Source organism: Leptinotarsa decemlineata, unplaced genomic scaffold (genome assembly GCF_025532065.1).
Source record: "Leptinotarsa decemlineata unplaced genomic scaffold, Ldec_3_MD MMD2_tig00026314_RagTag_RagTag, whole genome shotgun sequence".
In the NCBI taxonomy this organism is placed as follows: Eukaryota; Metazoa; Arthropoda; class Insecta; order Coleoptera; family Chrysomelidae; genus Leptinotarsa; species Leptinotarsa decemlineata.
Genome location: NW_027412684.1, coordinates 4,485,562 through 4,502,961, shown reverse-complemented (window position 1 = coordinate 4,502,961; position 17,400 = coordinate 4,485,562). Strand labels below are relative to the sequence as shown.

General features: G+C 35.9%; 1 protein-coding gene across 3 annotated transcripts in view; it reads right to left on the bottom strand.

Annotated features, from left to right (window-relative positions):
* Nucleotides 1-17,400, bottom strand: part of CARPB (Carbonic anhydrase-related protein B) — a 1,001,903-nt gene that overhangs the window by 186,941 nt on the left and 797,562 nt on the right. The window lies entirely within an intron of this gene.

The following is a 17,400-nucleotide window of genomic DNA, read 5'->3' as shown; positions in this document are numbered from 1 at the left end:
AGGTAGGATTCGTGTTAGGAATCACACGTTGAAAGGTAAGACCTCGTTAGTCCTTAGCTCGCACAAGTTTCTCAACTTCTGAGAGTTGTCGTTCGTATGGGGGTGACAGCTGATCAAAAAAAAACAGATTTTTAGATTTTTAAACTAGATTAAACTGGAGCCCAAAAACTGAAGTGATCGGAAATCAAACAGTGCATTTCCTACTTGCAATAGGTCTTATCATGATGCTAGGCTACATTTTCAGTACACTATTGGACTCAACTGCCCTTGAAAAATAATCAGAGTAGATGTATACATGGATATATTTTCTAACGGAGATACCCCAATATAAGAAATTTGCTTATTCTTGACAACTAATAGTCTCCTTGTTAATCAGAAACGACCACGCACGAACCTTATGGAAAATGGCTTTCGGTGAATGCTGCTGATTATTTGATATAATGAACTTTTCAATGTCATGATTAAAAGTCTCCGCGGGCAAAACCATAAATAATGGACAGTTTATGAGAAAAAAATTGCTTAAAGTCGTCAAAATGGGGAATTTGGTAGTGAAGCAGGAGAAATAGGCGGTGTTATTTTGCAACTCCATGTCTCTAGGAAATTGTAGCATACGTTCCAGCAATTTTTTCATGGGTCTCGTGTCTATACAGCATCGTTTGCCAATAATTGAAGACCATACAGGGTGACGTATAAACCCATGATCCGAGTAATTCTAAAATAATTTTTATAACATTCTGAAAACGAGAGATTGTGAGAAAGTTAGGCAATGGCCATGGATATGATTATATTGATATACCGTGTGACACATATTCATGATACATCCCCCTTTTCTCCTTTGTGTCTCTGGCTCTATTTCTGGGAACATTGAATATGCTCACTAGACGGCACTTTTTCACATATTTGTGAAAAAAAATCAACTTCCGATTTTTTCTGAAATGACAGACGTGTTCACGGAGCCTCACTTCAAAATTTCTGCCGGTTTGGCCTGTATATACTGTTTGGACAAAAAATCTACAATGTATGAACATCTTCAAGAATCAAAACACAAGATAAGTAAAGATAACGTCAAAATCCTACACATATGTAATGAAGGAAAAAAATTAATTTGTTGGAAACCATGGAAATTAAGAAATCAATTAAAATCCAGAAATATATACCCCTTAACGAGCAACTCGATTTATGTAGGTCTCCACTCTTGAATTTAACAAAACCTATAATCTTCAGTGTCGAATTTTAATGTTCACACCCTGGTTCGATCAACTACCTATCCTTTCATCTAAACTAAAACTGCCGATATAACCGAGTTTTCAAATTTCACATTTTATTTTTACACTTGATGATGGGGTTAAACCCGAGTATATAGGCAGCAGGGCTTCTAGATCAAAACCCCATGTATTTTCTTATGAAGGTTCATTCTGGCAATTTTGGATCCTGCGACCAATCAGAGCGCTCCAAATTGTCACGTGACCCAGATGCATCGTCGCGAGTACACCACACTGGCGCCACCTATGAGTCACTAGCTGAACTATCTATTGGTTGAAGAAGGACACTGTAAACACTAATCTTAGCGCCACCTATGAGTCACTAGCTGAACTATCTATTGGTTGAAGAAGGACACTGTAAACACTGATCCTGGCGCCACCTATGAGTCACTAGCTGAACTATCTATTGGTTGAAGAAGGACACTGTAAACACTGATCCTGGCGCCACCTATGAGTCACTAGCTGAACTATCTATTGGTTGAAGAAGGACACTGTAAACACTAATCCTAGCGCCACCTATGAGTCACTAGCTGAACTATCTATTGGTTGAAGAAGGACACTGTAAACACTAGACATATGGGTGTTGTCATGCGACGCAGATGCGCAGTTGCCGGTTTTATGATGTCTGTCAATACGGATCTGTGTCTGTGCAACTGTCAAATGTCAATGAGGGTGCAGGACGGTGTCTGTGAGGGGGAAACGTGTGACGTCATCGACGCAGGATGGAACGAGTATAGTAGCGATTTAAGCGTAGAACTCCGCCCCTCGGCCCCCTTGGTACTTCACCTAACCTATCGGCCCCCTTGGTACTCCACCTAACCTATCAGCTCCCTCGGCCCCCTTCAGTCACGTGATTTTAATTAAAAAAAGTTTATAGTTATGAGATTCGAACCTGGGTCGTCCGCGCCGTAGACATTGTCCTTAGCCTCTACACCATCGTAAGATATTGAAGTTAACTGCGAATGTTGGGTATTTACAGCGTTAGTTTTGTCGGGACCGAAATTGACTCATTCATTATACTTGACAGCATTTTTATTTTTGATTTCCATAGAATGTAATTGTCATTATCATATTGAAGATAGGAAAATATACTTAGATTTGGGAAATAATTAATATTTCATGTAAAGAGGTGCATGTGTGTGTGTGTGTGTGTGTGTAAGAGCGAGAGGCGCGTGTGACGTAATCGATGCACACATTTACGTGGCTTTGCGTATATTGAGAGATTCATTTGAATAATTTATCGTACAGAATTGTTTCATGTCCTGTTATCAGTAACCGCACAAAAATAGGCGCTCGATTCATCGATACAAAAGTATATGGAAACACCAAAGTAATAGAATACACAGAGTCATCTATGAGTCACTAGCTGAACTATCTATTGGTTGAAGAAGGACACTGTAAACACTAGACTCATAAGACTGCATCTGTCAAATGTCAATACATGCCAGCATGGCAGGTTCGGCGTTGCCAGTTGTACAATAAATCATTGTTTATGGAGTAATGTAGCGTTGCCGGTTTTGGAATTAATCGTGAACTACTCGACGAAAATTGGAAGCGCGAAAATGACATATCAATAATAATGAATCAGATTTAATAAAAAACATTACAGATTAATGAGGCTGTATCGTTTCAAAGTGTGATCCCTCAATGTTACAAGGTATCTCAAAATACATCATTGAAAACAAATATGGCGTCGAAGTGTACAGGGTGCGTCAAAATACATCATTTAAGAAACAACATAACAGTTCCACGAGGCTGTAAGTTTTCAACGTGCGATCCCTCAATGTGTACAAGGTATCTCAAAATACATCATTGAAAAACAAATATGACGTCGAAGTGTACAGGGTGCGTCAAAATATATCATTTAAGGAAAAAAACATGTCGATTTGAAATATGATATTAATGTGTATACAGGGCGTTTCAAAATACATCATTTAAGAAAAAAACATGTCGATTCAACAGAAGTCTAGCGTTCCAACATGTCGGAAGTCTCGTATCTTTGTTAACCAAGTTAGCATCATCAGGAGAAAGAAGAGATCCAAAAGTGTCGAGAAGTTGAGCTTAGTGGACTCAACGTGAGGGCAATGGTGGAGCGAAGTATTCGACAATGACATTTCAAAATACGTGGTTTTCCGTGCGTTTTCGATCGTTTTTCGTGCGTTTACAATCGTTTTTCGTGCGTTTACGATCGTTTTTCGTGCGTTTTCGACCGTTTTTCGTGCGTTCATTCGTTACCGTTTCATCGTTATTGTCGTAACGGTTTTTCGTGTTTCAATATGACAGTCATTTATCATTTAACGCGTTTCGCTAACCAAGTAAGCATCATCAGGAAATGATTAACCTCCATGCTTTGTCATATGAAGATTCATTTTGCGAATTTTCAGACTCTTGAACGGAACCTTGTGGAACACCCAACCTAACTTCTGTTACAGAGTAGTGTCGGTCAGCCAATCAGAATGGAGAAATCAAATATCGCTCGATTGATTGTGCTAGATGAAATTGAACTGGAGAATGAGGGTCGAATAATAATAATAATAGTGATAAAACATTAAAAGCTTGAAAGTGACATAGTCAGCGTGATAGGTGGTGGCGTGTGTGATAATGAATGAGTTATTAAAAAGAATAATAGCGCAACTGTCAGAAGGGCACTGAGTTGTATATTTACTAATAATGATCGGATCGTCGCATACGGCATGTCAAATGAAAGGATAAGAAATGGAGAATTCGTCGACAGAGAAAAAACAAATATGGCGTAATGAATATAATATCCAACGCCTAATGTGAAATAACATAGGAAGAATTCCAAATTCAACAAAAATCACTGAAAAAACTTGTAATTAAAAATTGTTGGGTTATGAACAACTATAAGTTTATTCCAATTGCAGAAGCTTGATTCAAAACGCAGAATTTATTGACAAAAAAAATAAAAAAATCATTGGATACTGAAACATATGATATATTTGGATTCCTTAGGGTGAGAAGGTTTCGAATCCATCAAAAAACGACCACTTCCGGTTTTCACTTCCGGTCCTCCGATTTCGATGATTTCAACATCAATGGATTCATTTAGATGTCATGAAACATAATTAATCATTTGTCGAAGCCAAAAGGGCCTTATAACCTATTTTCATTATACTAGCAGCAACGGACCGATGTGGGTACTCATTTCAAATGATTTCATTTGTAGATTATGAAAAGTATAATATCGAGCATCTAATATGAAAAAGCATAGAAAGAATTGCACATTTAAAGAAAATCATTGAACATATTTGAAATTAAAAGTTGTTGGGTTATGAACAACTACGAGTGTAATGTAATTGCAAAAGTTTTATTCAAAACACATAATTTGTTGACAAAAAAATGAAATAATCATCGTATACTGAAACATATGGTATTTTTGGATTCCTTAGGGTGAGAAGGTTTCGAATCCGTCAAAAACAGATCACTTCCGGTTTTTACTTCCGGTCGTCCGATTCCGATGATTTTGACATCAATGAATTCGTTTAGATGTCAAAAAACATAGTTAATCATTTTACGAAGCCAAAAGGACCTCATAACCTATTTTCGCTATACTAGTCGCAACAGGTCGATGTGGGTACTCATTTCAAATGATTTAATGTGTAGACAATGAAAAATATAATATCGAGCGCCTAATGTGAAACAGCATAGGAAGAATTGCTAAGAGAATCATTGAAAAAACTTCGGATCGCCACGTACATCATGTCAAATGAAAGAAGAAAAATTGCAGAATTCATCTATGAAGAAAAAATAAATATGGTGCAACATGTCAGAAGGGCACTAACCCACATCTTCATTAATGATAACTGAATGTCAACGTGCAGCAAATCAAATGAAAGGAAAACGAATGCAGAATTCATCAACAGAGAAAAAAAAACCGAGACGATGCCAAGAGGGCACAAAGTTGTATCTTCACTAATAATAGTCGCATCATCACATGTAGCACTTCAAATAAAATGGGGAAAAAAAGCAGAATTCATGTGTTTGTTGCGCTATTCAAATCCAAGGTGACATGGATCAATGTCAACGCTGAATATGCATATAACAAAGACTCTTTGATTTTCTTTTGTTTCATTTCAGAATATGTCATCACTAATTTCTATATTCAAACCCAAAGTGACATTGATCACTGTCAATGTCGAATCTACATCCGGAGATATGCAGTTCTCAAAGCGACGAAACAAAGGCTCTTTGTTTCATTTTAAAATATGTCATCACTTATTTTACTATAAATACGTCATGCATGGCGAAATGAGTTAGTTGCATCCGTTGAAAGTGATACCAGTGACAAGTGCACCGATTCTATTTGAAAGTAAGTGTTTTAGATTTGACTCAGATGAATTTATTCAAATGTAATTTAATTGAAAATTGGTGAGAATTGTTGAATCATTTGATTTCCAAAATTTTTCTCGATATATATATATATATATGTTGGATGATTTCAGTCAAATGTTTTACATATCGTGGTTTGTTTGAGATAGTATTCGCATATATTGTGAATCAAAACATAAAGCTTTCATTTTTTATTTTTCACAGATGGATTTACAGAAGTTGAATGCAAGTTCGATCGTGAAGAGAAAGCCAAGTATCAAAGTAGCAGATTTGCATGTGGAGATGCCGCAGAGGATATTCACTGCCAAAATCGTGGAAGGAAAATTTGGTGAGGCGGTCTTGTTAGATTTGGGAGATAAAGTATCATTTCTGCCCCACCGAGTGACGGAGGCGTATCGTCCTCACTTAGAAGAATTTTCATTAGGAAAATACGCTATTATGTTCAAAGGGTTAATGGACATTGGGAAACCGAATCTTGTCGTTTCATTTGAAATTGTACGAAATTAAGGTTAGTACTGTTTCCAATTTTATAGGCAAAGAGTTTTTGGGTGTATACAATATTTTTCATTCGGGTCAAAAATTCTCACTCACAGATATGATCCGCATAAAGTAATGTTTTCATACAATATATTTCCTTCACTTAGTACGTGCAGAATATGTGTTTTAAATTATTCATTTTGAATGACACTTGATTTTTTATTTTCATTATAAGTGTAGCAATTACTTCATGAAAGACATTACCCTCTCTGTTGGCCAAAAATTTTTTTAGTGTATGTTTTTATTGAAAAATCGAATTTATTTCAGAATAATACATCAACGTGTGCAGTATCAGTCAGAGTCATCTCAACAACAACATTCAAAACCGTCATAGCAACCTTTCCAGAACGAGATTCAAATCTCAGCAGTTTCCATTTTTTTCAGTCTATAGTTGCACATTATGAGGCTAGAATTTGTCGATATTCAGTGATTTGTTGGACAAACTGCGTCTATTCAATATATAGGTACACAACCGTAATGAATTTGGAAGACTTTGAAGATTCATCGTGGTGTGTTCCAAAATTCAAGAAAAACACGCCGTTCTGTATGGGTCATTTCAAAGGAAATTTGTTTAGCTGCAGTCTCAATAACGTTGATATTTTATATAAATGGCTTTATAATATACTACCAAAATAAATAAAATACAAATCACACACATCTTTTTTTGAAAATGAAAACTTATCTTATACAGGGAAAGTTGTCAAAAATATGCAATAACAAAAAATTACATACCAGATTTTATAGAGATGAAGAAACATCATATTGAAAGATACTAAGTTGACAAAAACAGGACATTTTAGAAATAAAGGAAATAAGTTTGTCTGTCATTTTAAATTCTGATTCGTTGGGTCGATATAACAAAAAGTGGCATTTTATATCTTGAATTTTATTCAGGACATTATTATAGATGATTGACATTTGTCATTAAACTTCAAGTGTGATATTTGGAAATTCATTTCGTATTGTAGTTTTTTCGAAATTCCCATTCAAAATAGCATCCTTTGATATAGATACCACCGGACGAGTCTATTATGTGTAGTTAACCTGAGTTTCAATTGTTCGGAATTGAAAGATATTTTAACCTCAACTTCGATATTCTGAAACAAAAACACACAGTATTCACAATTCCATCTTTCGTTATTCCAAGTTCATAGTCATCAAAATTGATACGATTATAATATAAATAGGAATATAAAACTATCTTCAAATACAGTTGCATGAATGCACATCAAGCATTTTGTCGTAGTACGGTGACCGGGGCAAAGTTACAACTTCAGCATAATATGAATGTTTATAAATATTAGGGAAGGTCAAGATCATCAACAGGTATTAAGAAATTCATTCGGTGTCCAAAACTTTCGGAATACAATGCAAATAATTTTCTTTATGACTATTCGTTCGATATTAAATATTATTACCTCAAAATATATCGAAATCATAACACGTTTGCGATTCATTTTTTCAGTTACATTTGAAAAGTGAGTTTCAGTTTGCAGAAATAATAGCCCACACATGTTGGAAATTTTGCCATAGTGTGGTGAAAATCATATTGAAAATTCTACGAAATATAAGCGCATACATACAGAGTGAATCAATATTTGAAATACGTCGTTTGGAACCCCACATAACCCTTCTCTATCGAATTTTGGCAGAAATAATGTTGAGTCGTATTGTAGAGTTAACGTTCGGAATTGGGGAAAGTGAAGTATTCAACAGTTTTGCGTGCGACGGTTTTGCGTGCGTTTTCGAACTTTACGTGCCTTTATTCGTTATCGTTTCGTCGTTATTGTCGTTTTTTTCCCTATTTCAATATGACAGTCATTTAACACTTAACGCGTTTCGCTTGCCAAGTAAGCATCATCAGGAGATGACTAAAGTCCACGCTTTGTCGTATGAAGGTTCGTTTTGCGAATTTTCAGACTCCTGAACCGAACCTTGAGGAACAATCAGCCTAACTTCTGGTACAGAGTGGTGTCGTAAGCCAATCAGAATGGAGAAATCAAATATCAGTAGAATGATTGTTTTAGATGAAATTGAACTGAAGAATGTGGGTCGAATAATGATAATAATAGTGATAAAACATTAAAACTCAACTTGTGTTACAGAGTGGTGTCGGTCAGCCAATCAGAATGGAGGAATCAAATATCGGTCTAATAATTGTGTTAGATGATATTGAACTGGGGAATGTGGGTCGAAAAATAATAATAATAATGATAAAATATTAAAACTTTGAAAGTGACGTAGTCAGCGTAGGAGGTGGTGGTGGCGTGGTAGAAAATGTGTGAGGATTCGTGGAAATGAATGAGTTATTAGAAAAAAAAATGGAGCAACTGTCAGAAGGGCACTAAGTTGTATATTCGCTGATAATAATCGAATCTTTGCTTACAGCACGTCAAATGAAAGGACAAAAAATCCAGAATTCATTGACGAGAGAATACAAAGATGGCGCAACATGTCAGAAAGACATTAAGTCACAATTTCACTCATGATATTTGGATCTTAACGTGCAGCACATCAAATGAAAGAGAAACGAATGCAGAATGTTATCGACAAAGAAAAAACAAAGATGACGCAACATGTCAGAAAGGAACGAAGCCACATCTCCGTTAATGACAATTGAATCTCAACGTGCAGTACAACGTGCAGAAAAAAAATATGCAGAATTCATCGACAGAGAAAAAAAAACAAAGACAACGTAACATGTCAGAAGGGCAATGAGCCGTATTTTCGTTAATAATGATTTGTTCTCAACGTACAGCACATCAAATGAAATGGAAACGAATACAGAATTCATCGACAGAGAAAAAACAAAGATGGCGCAACATGTCAGAAGTGCACTAACCTGCTTCTTCGTTAATAAAAGTCGCCTCGTCACGTGCAGCATATCAAAGAAAAAACAAAAGAGGCAACCAAAAGGGCACTGAACCATATTTTAGTCAATAATAGTCGGATCGTCGCATTTGATATGATTCATTCACTCAAAACTGAAATATTTAGAAGATACCAAAGGAGATCTCACGGTGACTATAAGTTCTGGTATGCTTTGTTAGGTATCGAATGATGTGTGCAATTTCGTTAATTCCAGCGACATGATTATTCCAAGACATATTGGTGTCCATTTGAACCTCAAAAAACTTATCGAAGCAGAAGGTGGAACCCCAAAAAATAGGAGATATAGTACACCAAGTCAGTGAAGAGCGGCATTTTTCTGCCGAAAAATGTTTGAATTTCTTCAAATTTTCCAAATATCTGTAACAGAAAGACAAAACTCAGCTGCGGAACGCTTCTATCTACTAAAGTTAAGTATGTGTCGGTACTGTGTAACGAAGGTTTCCATTAAATTCACTGGTTGAGCCCTCTGGAGGATGTTTGTTGCGATACACCATAGATGACAATATTTATTGTTTATCATTTCGAATCCGTTGAATACAAGGGGTTTGGAAATAGAAAAAAAAAACAACGTTTTAACGCTTTGTAGACGTGTTTGATGCTCTATGACCAACACCCGTTATCCATATTTCCATTATTATTCCGATTGTATGACCACCAAACATTCAATATTATCGGGATTGAAGGGAGCTGATAGGTTAGGTGGAGTACCAAGGGGGCCGATAGGTTAGGTGGAGTACCAAGGGGGGGAATTCTCTGTCGATGAATTCTGTATTCGTTTCCATTTCATTTGATGTGCTGTACGTTGAGAACAAATCATTATTAACGAAAATACGGCTCATTGCCCTTCTGACATGTTACGTTGTCTTTGTTTTTTTTTTCTCTGTCGATGAATTCTGCATATTTTTTTTCTGCACGTTGTACTGCACGTTGAGATTCAATTGTCATTAACGGAGATGTGGCTTCGTTCCTTTCTGACATGTTGCGTCATCTTTGTTTTTTCTTTGTCGATAACATTCTGCATTCGTTTCTCTTTCATTTGATGTGCTGCACGTTAAGATCCAAATATCATGAGTGAAATTGTGACTTAATGTCTTTCTGACATGTTGCGCCATCTTTGTATTCTCTCGTCAATGAATTCTGGATTTTTTGTCCTTTCATTTGACGTGCTGTAAGCAAAGATTCGATTATTATCAGCGAATATACAACTTAGTGCCCTTCTGACAGTTGCTCCATTTTTTTTTCTAATAACTCATTCATTTCCACGAATACTCACACATTTTCTACCACGCCACCACCACCTCCTACGCTGACTACGTCACTTTCAAAGTTTTAATATTTTATCATTATTATTATTATTTTTCGACCCACATTCCCCAGTTCAATATCATCTAACACAATTATTAGACCGATATTTGATTCCTCCATTCTGATTGGCTGACCGACACCACTCTGTAACACAAGTTGAGTTTTAATGTTTTATCACTATTATTATCATTATTCGACCCACATTCTTCAGTTCAATTTCATCTAAAACAATCATTCTACTGATATTTGATTTCTCCATTCTGATTGGCTTACGACACCACTCTGTACCAGAAGTTAGGCTGATTGTTCCTCAAGGTTCGGTTCAGGAGTCTGAAAATTCGCAAAACGAACCTTCATACGACAAAGCGTGGACTTTAGTCATCTCCTGATGATGCTTACTTGGCAAGCGAAACGCGTTAAGTGTTAAATGACTGTCATATTGAAATAGGGAAAAAAAACGACAATAACGACGAAACGATAACGAATAAAGGCACGTAAAGTTCGAAAACGCACGCAAAACCGTCGCACGCAAAACTGTTAAATACTTCACTTTCCCCAATTCCGAACGTTAACTCTACAATACGACTCAACATTATTTCTGCCAAAATTCGATAGAGAAGGGTTATGTGGGGTTCCAAACGACGTATTTCAAATATTGATTCACTCTGTATGTATGCGCTTATATTTCGTAGAATTTTCAATACGATTTTCACCACACTATGGCAAAATTTACAACATGTGTGGGCTATTATTTCTGCAAACTGAAACTCACTTTTCAAATGTAACTGAAAAAATGAATCGCAAACGTGTTATGATTTCGATATATTTTGAGGTAATAATATTTAATATCGAACGAATAGTCATAAAGAAAATTATTTGCATTGTATTCCGAAAGTTTTGGACACCGAATGAATTTCTTAATACCTGTTGATGATCTTGACCTTCCCTAATATTTATAAACATTCATATTATGCTGAAGTTGTAACTTTGCCCCGGTCACCGTACTACGACAAAATGCTTGATGTGCATTCATGCAACTGTATTTGAAGATAGTTTTATATTCCTATTTATATTATAATCGTATCAATTTTGATGACTATGAACTTGGAATAACGAAAGATGGAATTGTGAATACTGTGTGTTTTTGTTTCAGAATATCGAAGTTGAGGTTAAAATATCTTTCAATTCCGAACAATTGAAACTCAGGTTAACTACACATAATAGACTCGTCCGGTGGTATCTATATCAAAGGATGCTATTTTGAATGGGAATTTCGAAAAAACTACAATACGAAATGAATTTCCAAATATCACACTTGAAGTTTAATGACAAATGTCAATCATCTATAATAATGTCCTGAATAAAATTCAATATATAAAATGCCACTTTTTGTTATATCGACCCAACGAATCAGAATTTAAAATGACAGACAAACTTATTTCCTTTATTTCTAAAATGTCCTGTTTTTGTCAACTTAGTATCTTTCAATATGATGTTTCTTCATCTCTATAAAATCTGGTATGTAATTTTTTGTTATTGCATATTTTTGACAACTTTCCCTGTATAAGATAAGTTTTCATTTTCAAAAAAAGATGTGTGTGATTTGTATTTTATTTATTTTGGTAGTATATTATAAAGCCATTTATATAAAATATCAACGTTATTGAGACTGCAGCTGAACAAATTTCCTTTGAAATGACCCATACAGAACGGCGTGTTTTTCTTGAATTTTGGAACACACCACGATGAATCTTCAAAGTCTTCCAAATTCATTACGGTTGTGTACCTATATATTGAATAGACGCAGTTTGTCCAACAAATCACTGAATATCGACAAATTCTAGCCTCATAATGTGCAACTATAGACTGAAAAAAATGGAAACTGCTGAGATTTGAATCTCGTTCTGGAAAGGTTGCTATGACGGTTTTGAATGTTGTTGTTGAGATGACTCTGACTGATACTGCACACGTTGATGTATTATTCTGAAATAAATTCGATTTTTCAATAAAAACATACACTAAAAAAATTTTTGGCCAACAGAGAGGGTAATGTCTTTCATGAAGTAATTGCTACACTTATAATGAAAATAAAAAATCAAGTGTCATTCAAAATGAATAATTTAAAACACATATTCTGCACGTACTAAGTGAAGGAAATATATTGTATGAAAACATTACTTTATGCGGATCATATCTGTGAGTGAGAATTTTTGACCCGAATGAAAAATATTGTATACACCCAAAAACTCTTTGCCTATAAAATTGGAAACAGTACTAACCTTAATTTCGTACAATTTCAAATGAAACGACAAGATTCGGTTTCCCAATGTCCATTAACCCTTTGAACATAATAGCGTATTTTCCTAATGAAAATTCTTCTAAGTGAGGACGATACGCCTCCGTCACTCGGTGGGGCAGAAATGATACTTTATCTCCCAAATCTAACAAGACCGCCTCACCAAATTTTCCTTCCACGATTTTGGCAGTGAATATCCTCTGCGGCATCTCCACAGGCAAATCTGCTACTTTGATACTTGGCTTTCTCTTCACGATCGAACTTGCATTCAACTTCTGTAAATCCATCTGTGAAAAATAAAAAATGAAAGCTTTATGTTTTGATTCACAATATATGCGAATACTATCTCAAACAAACCACGATATGTAAAACATTTGACTGAAATCATCCAACATATATATATATATATATATATATATATATATATATATATATATATATATATCGAGAAAAATTTTGGAAATCAAATGATTCAACAATTCTCACCAATTTTCAATTAAATTACATTTGAATAAATTCATCTGAGTCAAATCTAAAACACTTACTTTCAAATAGAATCGGTGCACTTGTCACTGGTATCACTTTCAACGGATGCAACTAACTCATTTCGCCATGCATGACGTATTTATAGTAAAATAAGTGATGACATATTTTAAAATGAAACAAAGAGCCTTTGTTTCGTCGCTTTGAGAACTGCATATCTCCGGATGTAGATTCGACATTGACAGTGATCAATGTCACTTTGGGTTTGAATATAGAAATTAGTGATGACATATTCTGAAATGAAACAAAAGAAAATCAAAGAGTCTTTGTTATATGCATATTCAGCGTTGACATTGATCCATGTCACCTTGGATTTGAATAGCGCAACAAACACATGAATTCTGCTTTTTTCCCCATTTTATTTGAAGTGCTACATGTGATGATGCGACTATTATTAGTGACGATACAACTTTGTGCCCTCTTGGCATCGTCTCGGTTTTTTTTTCTCTGTTGATGAATTCTGCATTCGTTTTCCTTTCATTTGATTTGCTGCACGTTGACATTCAGTTATCATTAATGAAGATGTGGGTTAGTGCCCTTCTGACATGTTGCACCATATTTATTTTTTCTTCATAGATGAATTCTGCAATTTTTCTTCTTTCATTTGACATGATGTACGTGGCGATCCGAAGTTTTTTCAATGATTCTCTTAGCAATTCTTCCTATGCTGTTTCACATTAGGCGCTCGATATTATATTTTTCATTGTCTACACATTAAATCATTTGAAATGAGTACCCACATCGACCTGTTGCGACTAGTATAGCGAAAATAGGTTATGAGGTCCTTTTGGCTTCGTAAAATGATTAACTATGTTTTTTGACATCTAAACGAATTCATTGATGTCAAAATCATCGGAATCGGACGACCGGAAGTAAAAACCGGAAGTGATCTGTTTTTGACGGATTCGAAACCTTCTCACCCTAAGGAATCCAAAAATACCATATGTTTCAGTATACGATGATTATTTCATTTTTTTGTCAACAAATTATGTGTTTTGAATAAAACTTTTGCAATTACATTACACTCGTAGTTGTTCATAACCCAACAACTTTTAATTTCAAATATGTTCAATGATTTTCTTTAAATGTGCAATTCTTTCTATGCTATTTCATATTAGATGCTCGATATTATACTTTTCATAATCTACAAATGAAATCATTTGAAATGAGTACCCACATCGGTCCGTTGCTGCTAGTATAATGAAAATAGGTTATAAGGCCCTTTTGGCTTCGACAAATGATTAATTATGTTTCATGACATCTAAATGAATCCATTGATGTTGAAATCATCGAAATCGGAGGACCGGAAGTGAAAACCGGAAGTGGTCGTTTTTTGATGGATTCGAAACCTTCTCACCCTAAGGAATCCAAATATATCATATGTTTCAGTATCCAATGATTTTTTTATTTTTTTTGTCAATAAATTCTGCGTTTTGAATCAAGCTTCTGCAATTGGAATAAACTTATAGTTGTTCATAACCCAACAATTTTTAATTACAAGTTTTTTCAGTGATTTTTGTTGAATTTGGAATTCTTCCTATGTTATTTCACATTAGGCGTTGGATATTATATTCATTACGCCATATTTGTTTTTTCTCTGTCGACGAATTCTCCATTTCTTATCCTTTCATTTGACATGCCGTATGCGACGATCCGATCATTATTAGTAAATATACAACTCAGTGCCCTTCTGACAGTTGCGCTATTATTCTTTGTAATAACTCATTCATTATCACACACGCCACCACCTATCACGCTGACTATGTCACTTTCAAGCTTTTAATGTTTTATCACTATTATTATTATTATTCGACCCTCATTCTCCAGTTCAATTTCATCTAGCACAATCAATCGAGCGATATTTGATTTCTCCATTCTGATTGGCTGACCGACACTACTCTGTAACAGAAGTTAGGTTGGGTGTTCCACAAGGTTCCGTTCAAGAGTCTGAAAATTCGCAAAATGAATCTTCATATGACAAAGCATGGAGGTTAATCATTTCCTGATGATGCTTACTTGGTTAGCGAAACGCGTTAAATGATAAATGACTGTCATATTGAAACACGAAAAACCGTTACGACAATAACGATGAAACGGTAACGAATGAACGCACGGAAAACGGTCGAAAACACACGAAAAACGATCGTAAACGCACGAAAAACGATTGTAAACGCACGAAAAACGATCGAAAACGCACGGAAAACCACGTATTTTGAAATGTCATTGTCGAATACTTCGCTCCACCATTGCCCTCACGTTGAGTCCACTAAGCTCAACTTCTCGACACTTTTGGATCTCTTCTTTCTCCTGATGATGCTAACTTGGTTAACAAAGATACGAGACTTCCGACATGTTGGAACGCTAGACTTCTGTTGAATCGACATGTTTTTTTCTTAAATGATGTATTTTGAAACGCCCTGTATACACATTAATATCATATTTCAAATCGACATGTTTTTTTCCTTAAATGATATATTTTGACGCACCCTGTACACTTCGACGTCATATTTGTTTTTCAATGATGTATTTTGAGATACCTTGTACACATTGAGGGATCGCACGTTGAAAACTTACAGCCTCGTGGAACTGTTATGTTTTTTCTTAAATGATGTATTTTGACGCACCCTGTACACTTCGACGCCATATTTGTTTTCAATGATGTATTTTGAGATACCTTGTAACATTGAGGGATCACACTTTGAAACGATACAGCCTCATTAATCTGTAATGTTTTTTATTAAATCTGATTCATTATTATTGATATATCATTTTCGCGCTTCCAATTTTCGTCGAGTAGTTCACGATTAATTCCAAAACCGGCAACGCTACATTACTCCATAAACAATGATTTATTGTACAACTGGCAACGCCGAACCTGCCATGCTGGCATGTATTGACATTTGACAGATGCAGTCTTATGAGTCTAGTGTTTACAGTGTCCTTCTTCAACCAATAGATAGTTCAGCTAGTGACTCATAGATGACTCTGTGTATTCTATTACTTTGGTGTTTCCATATACTTTTGTATCGATGAATCGAGCACCTATTTTTGTGCGGTTACTGATAACAGGACATGAAACAATTCTGTACGATAAATTATTCAAATGAATCTCTCAATATACGCAAAGCCACGTAAATGTGTGCATCGATTACGTCACACGCGCCTCTCGCTCTTACACACACACACACACACACACATGCACCTCTTTACATGAAATATTAATTATTTCCCAAATCTAAGTATATTTTTCTATCTTCAATATGATAATGACAATTACATTCTATGGAAATCAAAAATAAAAATGCTGTCAAGTATAATGAATGAGTCAATTTCGGTCCCGACAAAACTAACGCTGTAAATACCCAACATTCGCAGTTAACTTCAATATCTTACGATGGTGTAGAGGCTAAGGACAATGTCTACGGCGCGGACGACCCAGGTTCGAATCTCATAACTATAAACTTTTTTTAATTAAAATCACGTGACTGAAGGGGGCCGAGGGAGCTGATAGGTTAGGTGGAGTACCAAGGGGGCCGATAGGTTAGGTGAAGTACCAAGGGGGCCGAGGGGCGGAGTTCTACGCTTAAATCGCTACTATACTCGTTCCATCCTGCGTCGATGACGTCACACGTTTCCCCCTCACAGACACCGTCCTGCACCCTCATTGACATTTGACAGTTGCACAGACACCGATCCGTATTGACAGACATCATAAAACCGGCAACTGCGCATCTGCGTCGCATGACAACACCCATATGTCTAGTGTTTACAGTGTCCTTCTTCAACCAATAGATAGTTCAGCTAGTGACTCATAGGTGGCGCTAGGATTAGTGTTTACAGTGTCCTTCTTCAACCAATAGATAGTTCAGCTAGTGACTCATAGGTGGCGCCAGGATCAGTGTTTACAGTGTCCTTCTTCAACCAATAGATAGTTCAGCTAGTGACTCATAGGTGGCGCCAGGATCAGTGTTTACAGTGTCCTTCTTCAACCAATAGATAGTTCAGCTAGTGACTCATAGGTGGCGCTAAGATTAGTGTTTACAGTGTCCTTCTTCAACCAATAGATAGTTCAGCTAGTGACTCATAGGTGGCGCCAGTGTGGTGTACTCGCGACGATGCATCTGGGTCACGTGACAATTTGGAGCGCTCTGATTGGTGTACTCGCGACGATGCGTCTGGGTCACGTGACAATTTGGAGCGCTCTGATTGGTCGCA